Source organism: Dama dama, chromosome 2, assembly GCF_033118175.1.
Source record: "Dama dama isolate Ldn47 chromosome 2, ASM3311817v1, whole genome shotgun sequence".
NCBI classification, from domain to species: domain Eukaryota; kingdom Metazoa; phylum Chordata; class Mammalia; order Artiodactyla; family Cervidae; genus Dama; species Dama dama.
Window position 1 is genome coordinate 34,605,468 of NC_083682.1, and position 20,422 is coordinate 34,625,889.

Consider the following 20,422-nt stretch of genomic DNA (forward strand, 5'->3'; position numbering starts at 1 on the left):
ATCTAAGTTACTGAAAATCATTCAAACACCCAAGTAGGTGTCACTCATTCAGGGTAAACACATGGTTAATTTCATATCCCCTGGCACCCTCTTCATATGTTTCTAACTTTTAATGATGCCCTGCACAATGTAGGGTCCAATTATTTGCACGGTTCCCAGTGTGATGCTGGTAAACAAAAGGGACTTCACATCTGCCAAGGCCAGACATGAAATTCAGGCCCACGTCTAACTGACAGGCCATCTCCCTGCTCCTAATATTGGTCAATATTTCTGTTACATATTCATTAATCTCATTAGGTCATCTCAAATCCTTAGTGGGCCAGAGACTGAAAAAATAAAGCAAAAAAAGTATTGATTCTGTGACCTTGTATTATTCTCTTAATTTCTCTGAACCTAAGTTTCCTCATCTGCAAAGTAGAAACAATACTACAAACTCCAGTGGGTTATATATTAATATCACGGAAATAATTCAGGAAATGAGACACTTCGGGGATGATAAAATGAGGCAAAGAGGGTAAACCACCTATCTAAATGTCTAAAATGAGATATAAAATAATTTCCTATGAATCTTTCTTCTTTGCTCATTTCGCCCCCCCTTCCAGTGAGATAGAAAAAAAAAAAAAAAGTGACAACTTTTTCTCTCTGTCTCCCCCCAGTTTCTTGTCTCTTTCAGCTTTTTACTGAAACAAATGCATTGAGTCATTCCTATGTACAGACCTTGGTGCTAGACTGTGACATTAACATAAAGAAGGAAAGCTCCCTAACGTGAAGACACATAGTCAGACTAATGGGAAGGAAAAAAAAATGTAAACACTCACAGTTTAACGTGTATAATGACATACTCCAGAATCACAAGAGAAAAGATTCTCTGGGAAAGTGACATGGTTTCCGGCTTATAATGTGAGGCGGCCTGATGTCACTTCTGTTCCAAAATAGCATCAGCATGACTGCCGCTTTTTAGTCTGGGGCACCTGTATGTGCAGGTTAGAGGAAAGGCCCTTCTAAGGTTGATTCATTTCTGGACACAAACCATCTTCTTCTTCTTCAGAGATGACCAAATCTACCCTAGAAGCAAATGCTTTGGAATTTGTCCAACATTTGGGAAAAGGAAGCTTGCCTAACCCTCCAAGGAAAGCAGATGCCTTGGTGCAGGGATTCTGTCTCCAGCCCAGGCCAGGCTGCCAAGTCCTGTGAGGACCAGGCATTGCTGGAAAGCAGTCCTTTACCCCCTCATTTCTCTCTTTTGTTATGTTCAGTGCTTTCTTTGCAATCAGAGGGGAAGTTACCTCTGAAGATACTGTAATCTGCAATATTTGAAAAAAGATCAAATCACTATTATTTATTAAAACTGCTCTTCTACTAGCTAAGTCTCTGTGATATAATCTGGATAATGAAATTTCTACTGCTTGCATTTCCATGTCTATTCAAAAGAGTTCTCACCAGTCACTAGCTCTTTTGAAAAAAAAAAAAAAAAAGCCTTATATTACAGTCTAACATCTTTATTGATACTCATATTGAGTGGGTTGGAAACTTGTAGTCATTAAGTCTGTATTTTGGCTTTACTTCTTTTGGGTCTTATGCAAGCAGAAGTCTTATCTGAGAACACAGCTGACTACTATCTACATAGAAACGAACTACATTAATATCTATGTTTATATATGCCTCAGTTACACACCTCTTTTTTGATAATAGCTTCCTAATTCTTGGGGGAAGGTTTCTTGAGCCTGCTGTAACCACATGGTCCTAGAGGAATAATGAATCTCAGAACCAATCACAAACATTTCTTAGGAATTTTCAACTTGGAAATCAGGAAAACGTCCCTTTCTTCACAGTGGTCTAACTTGGCAAGATGTACGACTTCCCTGGTGGCTCAGATGGTAAAGAATCTGCTTGTAATGCAGGAGATACGGGATTGATCCCTGGGTCAAGAAGATATCCTGGAGAAAGAAATGGTAACCCACTCCAGTGTTCCTGACTGGAGAATTCCGTGGATAGAGGAATCTGGCAGGCTACTGTCCAAGCGGTTGTAAAGAATCGGACATGATTGAACAACTAACACACACACACAAGCCCCAGGTCCTGTCTGTCTCTCAGTTTGCTGAGAGATGAAGGCAAGATGCAGAAGAAAGGGGGGATGGGGGATGCAGAGAGAAGCCTGGTGGAGCTCCAAATCCTGGTTCTTGTTTTAATGGTGGCCTCCCTACATCCCTGCTCTTCTTCCATTTGGGGATAGGAAGCAATAAATTCCCTAATCTAAGTACTCTAGTTTAAGTTGAATGTTTTCAACTTGCAATAAAAATCTTCCTGAAATATTTCTATCATTCCTACATTTTTTTCAGGAGGTGATATTGTTCAAGGTCCAAAGTCAAAGGTAAAAGGTTACCCTAAAATCCTGGAACAAATCAAAGTGCAGTCCTGGAATAGAAAGAGGTTTAAGGACAAGATAATAGGCTTTAATGGGTTTAAGAACAAGATAATGGACTTTTTTTTTGGGGGGGGGGTTCCCTCATAGCTCAGTTGGTAAAGAATCCGACTGCAATGCAGGAGACCCTGGTTCAATTCCTGGGTTGGGAAATCTGCTGGAGATGGGGTAGGTTACCCACTCCAGTATTCTTGGGTCTTCCTTATAGTTCATCTGGTAAAGAATCTGCCCACAATGCGGGAGACCTGGGTTCAATCTCTGGGTTGGGAAGATGCCCTGGAGAAGGGAGAGGCTACACACATGAGTATTCTGGCCTAGAGAATTCCATGTACCGTATAGTCCATGTGGTCTCAAAGAGTCTGACACAGCTGGGCGACTTTCACTTCACTTCAACGGACATGTTTAAGGACAAGATGATGGGACGGGGAAGCCTGGCAGGCTGCAGTCCTTGGGGTTGCAAAGCTCACTCCACTGAGCTACTGAACTGAACTGAATGCACTTTAGGGCTGTATTCATTTGCTGTATGCTTAGTCGCTCAGTCTTGTCTGACTCTTTGCAACCCCATGGAGTGCAGCCTGCCAGGCTCCTTTGTCCATGGGGATTCTCCAGGCAAGAATATCAGAGTGGGTTGCCATGCCCTCCTCCAGGGAATTTCCCCAACCCAGGGATCAAACCCAGGTCTCCCACACTGCAGGCAGATTCTTTACCATCTGAGCCACCAGGAAAGCCCATTAGTTTGCTAGGGCCGCCATAACAAAGACCCAGAAATTGGGAGGCTTAACACAATAGGCATGTGTTCTATGACTGTCCTAGAGGCCACAAGTGTAAAACTGATTTGTTAGCAGGGCCACCATTTCTCCGAAGACTCTGGGGCAAAATCCTTCCTAGTCTCTTCCTGCTTCTTGTGGATCCTAGCATTTTATGGACAACATAGTTAAAATCTCTACCCATCTTGACATGACCTCCTTCCATTTGTATCTTTCTGTACTTCCCCTGCCCCAACACTTAGAGGGAAACTGTATTGGATGTCAGGCCCACCTTTATCCAACATGACCTCATCTCTATCATTATCTTAACTCCATCTGCAGAGACACTAATTTCAAATATGTTCCTGTTTTAAGATCCCAAGTAGACATAAATGGGGGTGGGGGGCACTGTTCAATGTACTGCAAGGGCCAAACCCAACTAAGGTTGAAGCCTAGATCTTATACTGTTAACTATGTAACTCTAGGTAAAATCATTTAGAAACTCTGAACATCAGCTTCTTTATAAATGGATGTAATATTAACTATCTCTCAAGAATTTCTGTTAACTTTCAGGGAAATACAGGAGACTTGTCTTTCCTGTAACACAAAGTAACACACAGTAGGTGATCAAAACGTATAACTGGGCAACTCTTTTACTTCATTAATGTTTTCCATTGATTACCTAAAAAGGAAGCATTCAATATATCTTTAAATATATGAAACAGAGGTAATTACAACCTACTAGGGAAGTTTCACTGAAGAGGATCATCGTGGACTCAGTGGAGGAGATGGCATGTTTAGCTGGATCTTAAAAATTAACAATTTCATTAAGTGGAAAAACTACCAATGTGCAGTTGAAGTACCATTCAAGAGAGTGTCTAGGCTGACACGGTCAAAGTCAGTTCCCTCCACATGATTCTTCTAGTAGTGAAGAGAGTCACCCACTTTAGACAAATCATTGGTTGCTAATTTGGGCTTTTATAAATTTCAGTATAAAAGTAATTTTGAGATTACAATCTATAACAAGAATCTGAAAAGTAGATTTCTATACTGTGAAAGAAAGGGTGGCATTTTATACTTTGAAAATAAGCAAATGATTAACTTGACATTTTATGATGAATATTGAAAAAGCAAAATTCTGACTAACACTCTGACATTTGAAATTTACATGTTATTCATCTTTTCCCCCAACTAGATGGTGAGTTCCTTGAAGACAGGGATTGCAGCTGCCTATCTCAGTATCTCTAGTGGGAACATAATAGGTGCTGAAAAAGTACTTGGGGAATGAGTAAATGAAATTACACACACATTGTACCCTATGTGAAAATGCTACCAATATGCAATCCTGAGTCATGTGCTTCCCTTCTTATTATTTTCTTTCTCATAATTTTAGTGAGAATCAAGAGGACCAAAAGTTAGGAGTAAATTAGGATGAAATGGACAATTGATTTTCCTGCTATCACCTCTGCATTCTCCCTTCTCCTCATTCATTACATAGGAGTCATCAGAGCAAGCCTTCTGCAATGTTAGATCCTATCACTCTTCTCCTCACAGTATTTATTTTTTAATATTTATTTTCATTTATTTGTTTCACTATGCTGTGTCTTAGCTGCATCATGTGGGATCTAGTTCCTTGACCAAGGATTGAACCCAGACCCCCTGCACTGGGAGCACAGAGTCTTAGCCCCTAGACCACCAGGGAAGTCCCTTCTCACAGTTTCTAAAGGTGTCAGTGATGGTTGGGGGCTTCCCAGGTGGCACTAGTGGTAAAGAACCGGCCTGCCAACACAGGAGACTTAAGAGACTTGGGTTTGATCCCTGGGTGGGAAAGATCTTCTAAAGGAGGGCATGGCAACCCACTCCAGTATTCTGGCCTGGAGAATCCCATGGACAGAGTAGCCTGGTGGGCTACAGTCCATAGGGTCACAAAGAGTTGGACAGGACTGAAACAACTTCGCACTCACGCATGCACACATGTGGTGGTTAAAAGACGACTGTACATTCTGGTTATTCCTCTCTTTAAAAGGTAGAGTCTAATTTTCTTTTTCTTCCCCCTGAATGTTTTCTGGCTTTAATGACTTGCCCCACAGAATGTGATATAAGTAACGTTCCAGGACTTGTGAGCCTAACTTTTATTTTTATCCACACTTATCACTACTACTATTTTACATTTATCAATTGGCTATTCCCAGGATTTCATTATAAGCTTTATGAAACTATAGACTTTGACCACTCACAGGTTTATTGTCAGTACCCAGAATAGATTCTGTCACATCATGGACACTCAATAAATATGTGTTGAATGAATAAATCAAATGGGAGTTAAGCACTGGATTATTAGTACTATGCTGTTGACAAAGTAGTACCCTAAAAATGTTCCCCTTCCTCAGCAGAGGATAGTTTGATCAACTTAATTGTTTTTTCCTCTGATCGAATTTCTATGATTTAACTTAATCTTTCATCCATGCCCTTCAAACCTATGTGCGCTTGGTTTAATCAGCTGGATGAGAACTACTGTACTTCCTTTGCCCTTCAGCCACTAGCAGAAAAATGATTGACAGTAAATCATGTCTGAAGGGACCTCTTCTTCTCTTTTGCCTGTTTCTGCCTTAGGGTTGAATTAGGTTACCCACTTGAATAAAATGGCCCATATTAGTACATATTCTAAAATTTATTTCTTATAGTCTTAGTGTATATGTTTCTGTTTCCCCCAGTTTTAAACATGATGATGGTCCTCATAACTTTATAAGGAAAAAAAATATGCAATGGAAGAAATAAAGGAGATGTAATTTGACATTGATTGAATGTTTACTAGAGGTTAGACTCTGGGTTCCAATTTTGCACTTGACAAAGTATCGTACCCCTTTTTTTCTGGTCTTCCAGCACTGAGGTCATATCTGAAATTTAAATCTCTTAATGCTCACATACCATACAGAATTGCAAATATAGCTTAACAGATGTCAATGACAATATTAAGCAGATAATGCTGTCAATTTTTTTTGTTCATGCACACAAATAATGATATGTTTTTCTTTCTTCATGTGTAAGTCAGGCAGCCTGGGAACTTCATATTTGCAATAGGTCAACTGACTCCCAAGAATGGAAACTTTACAAGGGTGGGTATTTTGCTTTGTCCAGACTTTTCCCCCTGTATCAAGAATCATGCCATCTCCATCGTAGGTGTTCATTAAAGGTTGTTGAATAAACACAATCCAAAGGTCTCCTTATCATTTTTGGCATAATAAAGCACTCAAACTACTACATAGTTTGTTTCTTTTTATCATGAAAGAAAATTTCTCCCCTTAGATGTCAAACCCATGGATGAAATTCTATGTGGTCTTACTTATCTCGACTTGAGGTAAGTACTTCTATGTCCACTTCAAAGTGTATGCTTAATATTTACAACTTTTCTATTGCTAAATATGATGATTCCTCTTCTCCTGGACCATTAAATACGGTGGTTGGCTCCCACAGACCATCAAGATCTAATGAAGGGAGAATAGCTCAGTGTCAGTTCAGTTCAGTTCAGTTCAGTCCAGTCGCTCAGTCATGTCCGACTCTTTGCGACTCCATGAACCGCAGCACGCCAGGCCTCCCTGTCCACCACCAACTCCCGAAGTTTAGTCAAACCCATATTCATTGAGTCGGTGGTGCCATCCAACCATCTCATCCTCTGTTGTCCCTTCTCCTCCTGTCCCCAATCCCTCCCAGCATCAGGGTATTTTCCAATGAGTCAGCTCTTTGCATCAGGAGACCAAAGTACTGGAGTTTCAGCTTCAACATCAGTCCTTCCAATGAACATTCAGAACTGATCTCCTTTAGGATGGACTGGTTGGATCTCCTTGCAGTCCAAGGGACTCTCAAGAGTCTTCTCCAACACCACAGTTCAAAAGCATCAATTCTTCGGTGCTCAGCTTTCTTTATAGTCCAACTTTCTCATCCATATATGACTACTAGACAGACCTTTATTGGCAAAGTAATGTCTCTGCTTTTTAATATGCTGTTTAGGTTGGTCATAACTTTTCTTCCAAGGAGGAAGCATCTTTTAATTTCATGGCTGCAGTCACTATCTGCAGTGATTTTGGAGCCTAGAAAAATAAAGTCAGCCACTGTCTCCACTGTTTTTCCATCTATTTGCCATGAAGTGATGGGACCAGATACCATGATCTTTGTTTTCTGAATGTTGAGCTTTAAGCCAACTTTTTTACTTTCCTCTTTTACTTTCATCAAGAGGCTCTTCAGTTCTTCTTTACTTTCTGCCATAAGTGTGGTGTCATCTGCATAACTGAGGTTATTGACGTTTCTCCTGGCCATCTTGATTCCAGCTTGTGCTTCTTCCAGCCCAGTGTTTCTCATGATGTACTCTGCATATAAGTTAAATAAGCAGGGTGACAATATACAGCCTTGACATACTCCTTTTCCTATTTGGAACCAGTCTGTTGTTCCATGTCCAGTTCTGACTGTTGCTTCCTGACCTGCATACAGGTTTCTCAAGAGGCAGGTCAGGTGGTCTGGTATTCCCATCTCTTTCAGAATTTTCCACAGTTTATGGTGATACATACGGTCAAAGGCTTTGGCATAGTCAATAAAGCAGAAATAGATGTCTTTCTAGAACTCTTGCTTTTTCAATGATCCAACAGATGTTGGCAATTTGATCTCTGGTTCCTCTGCCTTTTCTAAAACCAGCTTGAACATCTGGAAGTTCATGGTTCATGTATTGCTGAAGCCTGGCTTGGAGAATTTTAAGCATTACTTTACTAGCTAGCATGTGAGTGAGTGAGTGAGTGAAGTCACTCAGTGTGTGAAATGAGTGCAATTTTGAGGTAGTTAGAGCATTCTTTGGCATTGCCTTTCTTTGGGATTGGAATGAAAACTGATCTTTTCCAGTCCTGTGGCCACTGCTGAGTTTTCCAAATTTGCTGGCATATTGAGTACAGCACTTTCACGGCATCATCTTTCAGGATTTGAAATAGCTCAACTGGAATTCCATCACCTCCACTAGCTTTGTTTGTAGTGATGCTTCCTAAGGCCCACTTGACTTCACATTCTAGGATATCTGGCTCTAGGTGAGTGATCACACCATCGTTATTATCTGGGTTGTGAAGATCTTTTTTGTAGCAAACTGGCTGTCTGAGGAGACCTTACAAATAGCTTTGAAAAGAACACAAGCCAAAAGCAAAGGAGAAAAGGAAAGATATATCCATTTGAATGCAGAGTTCCAAAGAATAGCAAGGAGAGATAAGAAAGCTTTCCTCAGTGATCAGTGCAAAGAAATAGAGGAGAACAACAGAATGGGAAAGACTAGAGATTTCTTCAAGAAAATTAGAGATACCAAGGGAACATTTCATGCAAAGATGGGCTCAATAAAGTACAGAAATTGTATGGACCTAACAGAAGCAGAAGATGTTAAGAAGAGATGGCAAGAATACACAGAATAACTATACAAAAAAAGATCTTCATGACCCAGATAATCACAATGATGTGATCACTCACCTAGAGTCAGACATCCTGGAATGTGAAGAACACACAGTATTTACTTATAAATAGGTCATGCACTATAAATAATTATATTTCTTAAATAATACAAAAAAAGTGTGGAAAACAGCAGCAAATGTCTACAGTATGTTTGCTCAAGAGCATGTCCATCATTCAAAAGATGAGTATTTTTAAATTTGTAGGTCACATTTTGTTTAGATTTCCTGAAACATTATCTTTGGCTCCCTTTTGGTCAGTGTGAGATGGAGGCAAGAGATGCAGCTGTTAAAGGCACCAATCCATCAATGACTCAACAGTTATTTATTTAGCACCTACTCAGTTGTTTTGAGAGTTGCTTGGACTGCAAGGAGATCAAACTAGTCAATTCTAAAGGAAATCAGTCCTACATATTCATTGGAAGGACTCATCCTGAAGCTGAAACTCCAATACTTTGGCCACCTGATGTGAAGAACTGACTCACTGGAAAAGACCCTGATGGGAAAGATTGAAGGCAGGAGGAGAAGGGGATGACCAAGGATGAGATGGTTGGACAACATCGCTGACTCAATGGACATAAGTGTGAGCAAGCTCCAGGAGTTGGTGATGGACAGAGAAGCCTGGCGTGCTGTAGTCCATGGGGTCACAGAGAGCCGGACACGACTGAGTGACTGAACTGAACTGAACTATACTCAGTTGTTTGCTGTGCCAGGTACTAAGATAGACTAAAGTGCTTAAATAGGATTATCCTGGAGATATTCATGCACAAAAAAATGGTATTACAGAGGAAGTGATGTGATGCTGCATGGTGGGGAGCTAGGATCTCAACCAACACATTGTTCTTTCCACAAAGCGTGTACCTTGCTCACTGCCTTGGGGAATTATAGAAACTCAGGAGAGGCAAGCAAAGATGGTAACAGGGCACACAGTATTCAGAATAGGACAGAGAAAGAGATGCTCATGATACTAGGCAAATAGAGAGACAGGAGAGCCTTTTGTTAGTTATGAGTAATTAGTATCAGACACACAGAGAATCTTAGAGAAACAGCCCTTCGTACACAGTATTAATTAAGATTTGTAAGTGAAGTCAACATGAGTGGTGATATTAACACAGACAAAACAAATTGCTAAATGGCAAAAGGCAGCATGGGAGCAGAGATGTTCGAGGCATCCTGTTCTCTGACTACTTCCTGGATTCTTAGATCACATGCTCAAATGCATGACGATTCTGACAATTCTTGGATCACATTGAAGTCTCTACTCCTTTGGCTTTATAATTTTGTAAACTCTCCAAGATCCCCTTTGTGGCCTGTCTCTCAAACATCTCTGATCCCTTCACTTGTTAATGTAGACCTCTGGTTCTGGTTTTCATCATCAGCCTTTGCTTGCAGTGTGCGTTCCCTACTACACTGTCTTCTACATCTGCTTATGTCATCTGCTTGAGTAATAGGTTGATACGTTTGCAGGAGTATTTACTCCATTATTTTTATACTGAGAATGGGGCTTAGGGCTTCTTTTCTATTTACTTCTCTCCCTAAACAATTTCATTTGGTCTCACGACTTTAAGTGCCATCTACAGTTTTATGGATCTCTAACTGTACCCCAGATCTTTCTCACTTCCATGCTTAGATATTTAAGACCTCTGAATCATCTTCATTCAATATTCAGTAGTCACTTAAATCTCAGAATGTTTTAAAAAAGTTTTCAAAACAGAACATTTGACTCCCTCATACAAAATGTTCGTTCCTCTAGTCTTTCCTGATTAAAAACAACATATTGTCATTTACTAGGTTGTTCAAGCTATAAACCGAGGATTAATCCTAGTTGTTCTCTTTCCTTCCTCTACCTCCCCTTGCTCCACATTCAGTTCAACATCAGATCCTGCTGTCTCTGAAACAGACGCACCTTTCTTTCACCCCGCTGGCCCTTTCAGAAGCACTGCGCTAGCCATATCATCTTCATCTCCTGTGGGTGTCACGGCAAGCCCTTTCTAACTTTTTTCCTACATCTCCTCTTGTTCTCCTTCCATCTACTACGTACCTGGCAGCTGATTTACTTTATTTTACTACAAAGTAGCTCATATTTCAAAAACAGAATTTATATTTTATCCCTGTGCAACATAAAGCCCTTCAAAGACTTTTCTATTGATCTTTAGAATAAAATCCAAACTCCACAATAAAATTTATAGGCCAACAAAATATTCCCTCCACATACTGACTACTGTGGTCCACTTTTTCCTTTGTTCATGTACAACTCAATGATCCTGGCCTCCATTTTATCCATTTATTCATTCAGCCTATAATTAAGCAGCTCCTAATTGCCACTCTAGCAGTGAACAAAAATGTCCCTACCCACAGTAGCTTACATTTTAGTGAAGGGAACAAGCAGTAAACAAATACATATGTCTACATATTTATACATATTTAATCATACATATATACATGTATATATGTATACATATATATGTATATGTATATATATATATATATATATATATATATATATATATATATATGTTCCCTGCACCTAATATATCTATTTATGTACATTGACTTCTGGATGGGATAACTGTTACGGATTAACACTAAAACAAGAGAAGAGAAAAAAAAGAATGAGTGAGGCCACTGTATTTTAGACAGAGTGATGTAGAACAGAGACCTGAATGAAGGAAAGGTATTTGCCACATGAATTCTTATAGGTGAATATTCAAGGCAGAGGGAACAGAAGGGGTAAACATTCTGGTTTGGGAGCTTGCTTGTGTTTTGGGGAACAGCAAGGAGGCTAGTATGGCTGGGAAAGAGTGAGTAAAAGACAGAGGTATCCATCCAGGTTTTATTGTTCTTTGTAATAACTTTGGCTTTTACAGTGAGTGAGATAGGAAGCCCCTGGAAGATTCTGAGCAGAGGAACAACCGATGTACTCTGGTCTCTAGGAGATGGCATGATGGTCATGGAAGTGGTAGATGGTAAAGGGGCACTTAGGGTAAGTGAGGGGAGAAGGGTGGTGTCTTGGATGAGTAAGGACATGATGGAAGTGGAGAGAAGTCATGAATTGAGGAACCCGTTTTAAAGATAGTACAAATATAACTTGTCCATGGGTTGTACGTGGAGTGTAGGTAAAAGAGAGGGATCAAGAGTGATTCCATGTTTTTGGCTCTGCCAGTTGGATGAAGGGAGGATGAACCAGGGTCCACAGGGTCCTGGTTCATAATATGAACAGACTATTTACTCAACAAATAGTTATTGGATGTCTATCATAGGCAGGCATAGTGCTGGATATTGGGTGCTGAGATGATTTCAATTCTGTTCATGCCCCTGAATTATTCAGAGTGGAGCAGGAGAAACAGATTCATACAATGAATGCACAACTTCCATACATCTACCAGGAAAAAAAGTCAGCCTCAGGTTGAAACCCTGGAGTTACTACCAACCTTTCATACCCAGTCCCTTCTGGGGCAGTTCATAATTCCATCTCTTCTTTTAATTTTCCACAATAGCTACAAATCAGGAATACCAGTATTTAGTGACCACACAAATGACATACTGTTTTGCATTTAAAAAATAGCTCATCTCTTCAAATGTGAGTTCAATATCTTTATCAGGAATAGGAAACTGAAGGCTAAGATTACATTGATCTCAATATCTACTCAATCGCTAAAAGGAACACAGATGGATTCATAAGTAATGAGATGACTGACTTTACGCCACTAACAGTGAAATCTTTCAACTAGAGATTTCTCTGTAATTGTTGTAATTAAGGACAACTTTCTGGGACTATACTTTTTGGGTGTGGAAGTCACAAATGTGCCACGAACTCAGATCAATGGACATTTGCCAGCCTCCGTCAACTCAGCCTTTCCAGGCTTCCTGTTCCAAGCACAGGAGGGCCAACTTCTCAAAACAGGAAACATTCTGTGCTTTTGAAATATGAGCGGATATAAAGGACAGCAGGTGGCTGAAATTGGATGAAATGTTCAAATTTTAATTAAACCATCAATGTAATCACTAATGATAGGAATAGCAACCGTTTCTTGAGGGAATAAGTGACTAAGGCCAGTGAAAGTGAAATAAATTAACAGAATTTTTTTGAGTCCATGTTAGATAACTTAGTCAGAATCATAAAAGTTTAAACTTAAGTCTGTCATCTTAAGCAAGTTTTCCCCCTACTGCTGTGTAAGGTTTATGGGGTGCTGATATAACACTCTTAGCGTTCCTCTATTTTATTTGTAGGTGGAAATTGTGTGTATATAGGGAAGTACCCTTCAGACTTCATGAGAACTTGATACCTGGAGTGAGTAGACAAGTTTTAAAGGTCCCTGGCGATCCTTTCAGTATATGACAATATTTGTCAGGTGCCTGCTATGGATCACTTTTAGGGTTATAAACACATTATTTCATTTAATCTGCATAACAGACTTCCAAAGGAGGTATGTCTTTTTTTTTTAAAAATATCATTTTACAGATGAGAAAACCAAGGATCAGTAATGTGAAGTGTTATGTCCAAGAGCAAGAATACTATAGCACTAGGATTCAGTCTTGGCTTGTGTGTGTTCAAAATCATTCAATGTGGGGTTGGTTCCTTGAGGTAAAAAAATAAATTGGTGGAAAGTTTGATACTCTTTTTCATGAGTGGTGGCAATATATAGACTTAGAATCATTGACAAAATACTTTTTCTTTAGCCTACACTAGGGTTTCTCAAATTTGGCATTGATGACATATGTGTGTGTCTAGGTGCTTGGTTGTGTCAGACTTGTTGTGACCCTACGGACTGTAGCCTGCCAGGCTCCTCTATTCATGGGGATTCTCTAAGCAAGAATACTAGAGTGGGTTGCCATGCCCTCCTCCAGGGGATCTTCCCAACCCAGGGATCGAACCCAGGTCTCCCACATTGCTGGAGAATTCTATACCACCTGAGCTATCAGGGAAGCCCTTGTTGACAAATAGGGTTGGATAATTCTTTGTTGGGGAGGGGGGATTGGTTCCTGTGCATTGTAGGGTAATTAGTGTCATCATTGGCCTCCATCCTTTAGGTGCCAGTAGCTTCTCCTCTATTGTAATATCATAAAAATCTCCAGATACTGCTAAATGTCCCTACCTTGAGAACCACTGGTGTACATGAAGAATACACATTTTGTCTTATACTTTTCAAAAGAACAGTGTGTGTGTGCGCGTGTGTGTGTGAGAGACAGAATGTGTGTTTATTATAGGACTCCCTCCAGCTTGACAATAATGAACTCCACCTGCGAGTAAAGTGAGGAAAAAAAAAAAAAAAGACTTAATGAGTTGCTAAAATGTTCTGAAGTTAATATTTAAGTCAAATGGGATCAGTGTTTTCTTGGAACAAAATGTGAAACTGAAAGATGAAAACAAAAGTCTTTGCGAAGGGGTTTCTAGGCTTTGTGAATCAGGCCCTGGAGTCCCACTCCACTAAACTTTACAGCGCACATTTTCTTAATGGCAACCAGGGAAACTAGGCACTAATACTGCCCCTCTGTACACAAAATTTCAGATCTTTTAACGATGCAGAAAGGAGCCATTGTATGCTTCACAGCTGGGTGGATTATACCATAAATATTCATTAAAGCTCAAGACTGGAAACACATGCTACTTTTACAGACAATGAGGCAGAAAGCAGTCAGAAGGACTGCTTGGGTGAGGTCAGGGGGACACCTTGTACTAAGGAGGAAATGGAGAGGGATTTCCAGAAGTAGCTTCAGGGAATGACGAGCGTGGGGGTGAGGAGCTCTGTTCACTGAATTTCTGTATATGAGATATGCCCATAGTAGGCACTCAAGAAATGTTCATCACAGTCTTGCTACATTTTTTTTAAATGCAGCATTCATTGAATAATTAATTACTGGCACAGATAAGATAGACCACTCTACATAAATAAAAAGAAACAGCTTTTAGTCCTTACTGATAAATGTGCTAAGTAATGGTGTTTTATTTTTATTTTTTTTGGCTTATTATATGCTGTAACTCATTTGTGATTATCATAACCCCAAAGTCTGCATAATATCATAATCCTTGTTTTATAGAAGAGAAAGGCAGGACAGAATGACTTGCCCAAGGCCATGAAACTGGTAAAAGGGGGTCAAAATTTGAATATAGGTCTGTGAAATCTAAAGTCAATATTCTTTCAGTTATATTACAGTATAGGGAATGCAAAATGTACTATACTTCATGGTAAATCACCTTAGCTATGATGTTCAAAGTTATTCTTTTCGGCCAGGAGGACAAGCACTGTGATTTCTACCAGCAGAGGCGCAAACTGACCCTTGGGCTTCCCAGGCGGAGCTGGTGGGAAAGAACCCTCCTGTCAACGCAGGAGACTGAGAGAGGCAGGATCAGTCTCTGGGTTGGGAAAGTGCCCTGGACGAAGGTGTGGCAACCCACTCCAGGATTCTTGCCTGGAGACTCCCGTGGAAAGAGGAGCCTGGCAGGCTACAGTCCATAGGGTCTCAAAGAGTTGGATGCAGCTGAAGCAACTGAGCATGCCAAGCTGAGCCTTGTTCTTATTCCAAAATCATAACATTTTTTCCAAGGACATTATGAAACTTAAAACCGAAACAAAGAGGATCAACAGGGTTCCCCAGGCATAGTTGCCCAGACCACAGTGGCTGGGGTCAAATTCTGGGCTAACCACTTTTTAACTGGGTGTGAACCTTAATTTATTTGTCCCTCATTTCCTTTATCTGAAAAGTAGTCGGAATAAAAATGGTTGTCTCACAGTGTGAAAGTGAAGACTAAATGATATTATATACATAAAGAGCTTAAAAGTCTGTGGGACACATAAAGGATCAATAAAAGACCATTATTTTTATTATTGCTAACATTATTATTTCAGCAAATATTGATTGAAGACCTACAAGATGGGAGGTTAGTTAGCATGGGGAATTCAGCAAGTATTTATTGAACAACTACTATATCATAAGCACTATTTCAAACGCCTGGATTATACCAGTGAACTCAACAGGCAAAGCTGAAATCATTATTGTCCTTTCTGAAGAGTACAGCTCATCTACTGATATTGGAGTCTTACCTGGCTAATTTACAAACCAGCTGTTACAGCCAAATCCCTTCCCCCATTTCTCTTTATCATTCTGTGAAATAAAATTCACTTGTGGAAAAATAAGAAAATAAACTCAAAATGGATTAAAGATCTAAATGTAAGACCAAAATCTATAAAACTCCTAGAGGAGAACATAGGCAAAACACTCTCCGACATAAATCACAGCAAGATCCTCTATGACCCACCTCCCAGACTATTGGAAATAAAAGCAAAACTAAACAAATGGGACCTAATGAAACTTAAAAGCTTTTGCACTACAAAGGAAACTATAAGTAAGGTGAAAAGACAGCCCTCAGATTGGGAGAAAATAATAGCAAATGAAGAAACAGACAAAGGATTAATCTCAAAAATATACAAGCAACTCCTGCAGCTCAATTCCAGAAAAATAAATGACCCAATCAAAAAATGGGCCAAAGAACTAAACAGACATTTCTCCAAAGAAGACATACAGATGGCTAACAAACACATGAAAAGATGCTCCACATCACTCATTATTAGAGAAATGCAAATCAAAACCACAATGAGGTACCATTACACGCCAGTCAGGATGGCTGCTATCCAAAAGTCTACAAGCAATAAATGCTGGAGAGGGTGTGGAGAAAAGGGAACCCTCTTACACTGTTGGTGGGAATGCAAACTAGTACAGCCGCTATGGAAAACAGTGTGGCGATTTCTTAAAAGACTGGAAATAGAGCTGCCATATGACCCAGCAATCCCACTCCTGGGCATACACACTGAGGAAACCAGATCTGAGAGAGACACGTGTACCCCAATGTTCATTGCAGCATTGTTCATAATAGCCAGGACATGGAAGCAACCTAGATGCCCATCAGCAGATGAATGGATAAGGAAGCTGTGGTACATATACACCATGGAATGTTACTCAGCCATTAAAAAGAATTCATTTGAACCAGTCCTAATGAGATGGATGAAGCTGGAGCCCCTTATACAGAGTGAAGTAAGCCAGAAAGACAAAGAACATTACAGCATACTAACACATATATATGGAGTTTGGAAAGATGGTAACGATAACCCTGTGTGCAGAACGGAAAAAGAGACACAGAAATACAGAACAGACTTTTGAACTCTGTGGGAGAAGACGAGGGTGGGATGTTTCGAGAGGAATCGGGTGGAGAGGGAGGTGGGAGCGGGGATTGGGATGGGGAGGACGTGTGAATCCATGGCTGATTCATGTCAATGTATGACAAAACCCACTGAAATGTTGTGAAGTAATTAGCCTCCAACTAATAAAAAAATTAAAAAAAAAAAAAAAAGAAATCTTTAAACATAAAAAGATTCTTCTCTGAACTATGGTGTCATCTCTCCCCTCCATGGTACATTGTGTATCTATACTAACCATCAACCAATCCTTCCCCATTAGCAGAAATACATGCTCAGCCATAAAGAGCAGCAATCTCCTTGCATCAACAAGTCAACTCTTTAAAGATAATATTCCTCCTTGATTTCTTAAAGTGCCACAAGGTGCTTAGATCTGGATTATGTAAACTGTCAATACTATGTCATTGTATAGCCCTCTGTCTCAAAATGCTTATATAACTGTGACTCTTTTTTTTTTTTTTAATTTTACTTTTTTATTCTGGTTCCTGCATGCTTCCACCCCCTCCCCCCATTTTTTTTTAATGTTTTTAATAGGTGGATCATTGCTTTACAATATTGTGCTGTTTTCTGCCATGTATCAGCATGAATCAGCCATAGGTATATGTATGTCCCCTCCCTCTTAAACCTCCTTCCCACCTCCCACCCTATCCCACCCCTTTAGCTTGTCACAGAGCACCAGTTTGAGCTCCCGGCATCATAGAGCAAATTCTTACTGGCTATCTATTTTACATATGGTAATATACATGTTTCAGTGCTACTCTCTTAATTCGTCCCACCCCTCCTTCCCCCACTGTGTCCACGTTTGTTCTCTATGTCTGCGCCTTCACTGCTGCTCTGCAGATGGGTTCTTCGGTACCATCTTCCTAGATTCCATATACATGTGCATAACTGTCTTGACTTTTAATGGGTGGAGCAGTTCTGTAAGCTTTCTGTGTTGTTCCCAGGTTATAATCCTGAAATTTGGCTCCAATAAAACTTCCACTTCTTTTGTAAAGGGGCTAGTTAGTTTTCATTGGCAATTCTTTCATTCCTTCTAAGAGTGCCTGGTCTCCAGGCAAGGGCAAAAGCACAGATGGGATTAAGGCAACACACACACAGACACACACACATCCACATTAATTATTCAGTCTCTGCAGATACTAAATTAATGTGCTCATGCATTATCTCATTTAATCCATAGAATCCTCATTACAGCCCTATGAAATATGTCCTTTTCAGATGAGAAAAGTGAGTCTCAAAGAGGCTGCCACCTGCCTGAAGTCATCCAGCCAGGGAGTAACTTGTCTGCCACTGGAAATAAGTCATCTGACTCCAGAGCCCACCTGTACGACCTTCTGGTATTTACTTTCTCATTCTAGTCAGGCATTCCTGTAAGTATTCCATCCATACCCTCTTCTTGAGAAACTAATCCTTCAGGAAAGGGAAAACATAAAACTCTACCTTTTCAAAGGTAAGAGAGTCCTCTTTGGAAGTGAAGCCTTGGCGCTTGTCTAAGATCACAAAACTAAGAAGTGGAAGAGCAATGATTTGAATCCAGATTTGCCACAAGATATTTTCATGTGTATTTTCCTCTCTGATTTTTATTAGCAGCAGTGAATTAGGGTCAGAAGGGAAACTGGACATAGGCTGTGTTTTATTTCTTTCTTATTCTCCTTTTCTTTTTTTTTTACAAACACTCTCCAAATAAAGTCTTGAAGATATTCTCTAATGAGGTTAGACATCCAGATACATAGATATACTGGAGGTATAACGTTCAATGTTTGTTCCATTGTCAAAACCCATGGCCTGTGGTGTACCATGAGGGAGGATTTTTATATGTTCTGTAATTATTCTTGGAATACATTTCCATCTTATCTTAAATGGGTTCATTCATAAAATGTAAACATTTAAAATATATCACAAATTGTATCACAAATACATTTAATACATTATATCAATGTATTTTGACATTTGAAGCTCAAAAATGCAATTTTTTTTCAGAGGACTATCCATAGTTACAAATCTGACTGAGGGCTAGTTATGAGGTTGTACAAAGTCACAGATCAAGTTACAGAATTAGGACCAGAGAGGTACTTGGCTGAATCCTGGGGAAGGACAGTGAGGGCAGGTCTGACGCTTGGGGTCCTAAAACATTTGGAAGAAAGTAAGAGAAGAGAGAGGGAACCAGTAGCAGCAAGAAAGGAGAAAGGAGAGGAAAAGAGAAGATGTTTTGTGTAGGGTACTAGGAAAAGTGAAAGCTAGGGGGAAAAGGGCTTGGGTGGCTGAAAGGTCTGAGCTATCAGAAAGAAGGAGATGAAGGAAAATATCTGCAAGCCACATAGTGGTTACACTGAATCTAATTTAATGTCTCTTACAGATGCTACAATGGTAGATATAGTATGGTAGTCTTCCTATTTCCTTTTCTTTTTAATAACATACTACCCTAGTTAGTGTGAACCGCATGGGGCCTCTAAATTTTTAAGTGTTGTGTAAATAAGCTTTGAGTGGCAATGAATTATGAGTAGCAAAGCCAAGGAAGTAATAGATGACCTAAATATATTCAATATCCATTCAGTTCAATCCTAGTCAACAGCATTTATTGACCATTACTATGGGCTAGACACTGTTGTTCAGAATACAAAGGTAAAACTCACTCCCTGCCTTGAAGAAGCTCAGAGAGTGTTTTTTTATGATTTGTAAGAGAATCTTCTATCTTTATTTGGGATCTTTTTGAAGAGTAGTTGATTTGCATTGTTATTACAGGTTCAGGTGTATCACAAAGTGATTTAGTTACCCATATATATGTATTTATATCTGTATTTTTTTTTCAATTATTCTCCATTATAGTTTATTATAAGATATTGGATATGAATCCTGGTATTATACAGTAAATCCTTATTGTTTATCTATTTTTTACATGGTAGTGTGTATCTGTTAGCCCCATGCTCCAATTTACCCCTCACCCTTTATGCTTTGGTAGCCATAGTTTATTTTCTATGTCTGTGACTCTGTTTCTGCTTTGTGAAAAAATTCATCTGTATCATTTTTAGATTTCACATATAAGAGATATCATACAATATTTGTCTGGTTTACTTCACTTAGTGTAATCTCTAGGTTCATCCATGTTCATTCAATGCCATGAAAAATGGCATTATTTTCATCTTTTTTATGGCTGAGTGTATATTTATATGTGCATTGAATATATACATATATATATATATATATATATATATACCACATATTCTTTATCCATTCATCTGTCAATGGACACTTATACTGCTTCCATGTCTTGGCTTTTGTAAAGAATGCAGCTATGAACATTGGGGTGGATGTACATTTAGAATTACCGTTTCCTCTGGATACCATTCCAATCGCAAGGCAGTAATGTTTACATTTAAAAGTATATTAACTATAAAGAGGGTGGGGCAATTATCTTTGTGTGATGGCAAAAGCTTCAAAGAAATCGCCAGACTTCAGTAAAGTGTTAGACATCTGCTAGGCCAACAAGCAAGAGAAACTTTCATGAAAGAATTTGAGCAGATGCCCAGAAATGAGACCTAGTGTGGACTATTTGGGGACAGACATTCTAGTGCATTCTTTTTTGTTTACGGA